The sequence below is a fragment of the Mandrillus leucophaeus genome, unplaced genomic scaffold, assembly GCF_000951045.1.
Source record: "Mandrillus leucophaeus isolate KB7577 unplaced genomic scaffold, Mleu.le_1.0 Scaffold660, whole genome shotgun sequence".
Classification (NCBI taxonomy): Eukaryota; Metazoa; Chordata; class Mammalia; order Primates; family Cercopithecidae; genus Mandrillus; species Mandrillus leucophaeus.
The window spans coordinates 559,031-561,269 of NW_012107142.1; the positions used below are offsets into that span (position 1 = coordinate 559,031).

Consider the following 2,239-nt stretch of genomic DNA (forward strand, 5'->3'; position numbering starts at 1 on the left):
CGGGGTCTCGCTCTGTCACCCTGGCTGGAGTGCAGTGGCACAATCTCGGCTCACTGCAAGCTCCACCTCCCGGGTTCACGCCATTCTCCTGCCTCAGCCTTCCAAGTAGCTGGGACTACAGGCGCCTGCCACCATGCCTGGCTAATTTTTGTATTTTTAGTAGAGATGGGGTTTCACCGTGTTAGCCAGGATAGTCTCGATATCCTGACCTCGTGATCCGCCCACCTCGGCCTCCCAAAGTGCTGGGATTACAGGCGTGAGCCACCACGCCTGGCCTGTTTCAGCAGTGTTTTGTAGTTTTCCTTGTAGAGGTCTTTCACCTCTTTAGGTTAGGTATATTTCTAAGTGGTTTTGTTTTGTTTTGTTTTGTTTTGTTTTGTTTTGTTTTGTTTTGCAGCTATTGAAAAAGGGATTGAGTTCTTGATTTGATTCTCAGCCTGGTCGCTGTTGGAGTATAGGAGAGCTACTGATTTGTGTACATTAATTTTGTATCCGGAAATGTTGCAGAATTCTTTTATGAGTTTTAGGAGCTTTTTGGAGGAGTCCTTAGAGTTTTCTAGGTATACAATCATATCAGCAAACAGTGACAGTTTGGCTTCTTCTTTACATATTTGGATGCCCTTTATTTCTTTCTCTTGTCTGATCGCTAGGACTTCCAGGACTGTGGTGAGAGTGGGCATCCTTGTCTTTTTCCAGTTCTCAGAGGGAATACCCTCAACTTTTCCTCATTCAGTATTATGTTGGCTGTGGGTGTGTCATAAATAGCTTTTATTACATTGACATATGTTCCTTGTATGCTGATTTTGCTGAGAGCTTTAATCATAAAGGGATGCCAGATTTTGTTGAATGCTTTTTTTTGCATCTATTGAGATGATCATGTGATTTTTGTTTTCAATTATGTTTATGTGGTGTGTCACATTTATTGACTTGTGTGTGTTCAACCATCCCTGCTTCCCTGGTATGAAACCCATTTGATTGTGGTGGATTATCTCTTTGATTTGATTTTGAATGTTTCCATCATAAAGAAATGGTAAACGTTTGATGTGATGAGTGTGCTAAATACCCTGATTTGCTTATTACACATTGTATTCATGTATCAAAATATCACACTGTACTATATTAATATGTACAATTATGTCAACTAAAATAAAAATAATAGCCATGACTTTAAATAACTTAAGAAATAATACGGTGGACCAGGGGATGAGGAAATAACATGACCCAGCCCTGACCAATCAGGGTTTCACACACTGTACCATATCTCCCTAACAACAGGTATTAGTCCAAAAGTCATCTTCTCTGGTTCTTTATTTATGAACATTGTGAGAAAGATGTCTATTTTTCTGCTGAAGCTGTTAAGGTAGGATAATAGAGAAGCTGGAGCTGATAAGCTGATATTGACTATCTTCTTTAGAAATACAGAACTCTGATGACAAATTTGAGTCTCTGAATTAATCATGTCTCTAGCCAACCTCACCCCTCCCCTGGCCTTTCCAGATAAATTTACATGTTGAATCTTTTCTTTAAAACTGTTAACTTGTGGCGGTCTGCGCTGCAGTGCGAAGGGCTTGAAGACGGCCGGTTGGCAGAGCTACATGGATAATCTGATGTGCGATGGCTGCTGTCAGGAGGCCGCCATTGTCGGCTACTGCGATGCCAAATACGTACGGGCAGCCACGGCCGGGGGCATCTCTCAGAGCATTATGCCAATAGAAATAGATATGATTGTGGGAAAACACTGGGAAGGTTTCTTTACCAACTGTTTGACTCTTGGCGCGAAGAAATGCTCAGTGATCAGAGATAGTCTATACGTCGATGGTGACTGCACAATGGACATCCGCACAAAGAGTCAAGGTGGGGAGCCAACATACAATGTTGCTGTCAGCAGAGCTGGTAGAGCACTGGTTATAGTCATGGGAAAGGAAGGTGTCGACGGAGGCACACTTAACAAGAAAGCATATGAATTTGCTTTATACCTGAGGAGGTCTGAAGTGTAAGCAGCCTCTCCCTATCTCCTTAGCAACTGTCTTCATCAACAACCCTAATTGTGGTCACAATGCTACCAAACTATAGATGGTAGCTAATTTTTCTTTACCTATTTTCTAATGTCATGATTCCTGTTTGCCCAATGGATCATTTGTATGTTAACCACTGTATGTAACCAACCCTTATCTGGCAACATAATTGCAGCACAATAATGATTTGCATGATACCTTGAAACTGGGGGGAGGGGGCATGC

The 2,239-nt window shown here is 42.0% G+C and overlaps 1 pseudogene across 1 annotated transcript; it reads left to right on the top strand.

Moving 5' to 3' along the window:
* Window positions 1–1,549: 1,549 nt before the first annotated feature.
* LOC105554855 lies at window positions 1,550–2,239 on the top strand (annotated as a pseudogene). Its single transcript, XR_001008391.1, has one exon. The product of XR_001008391.1 is annotated as a profilin-2 pseudogene (transcript).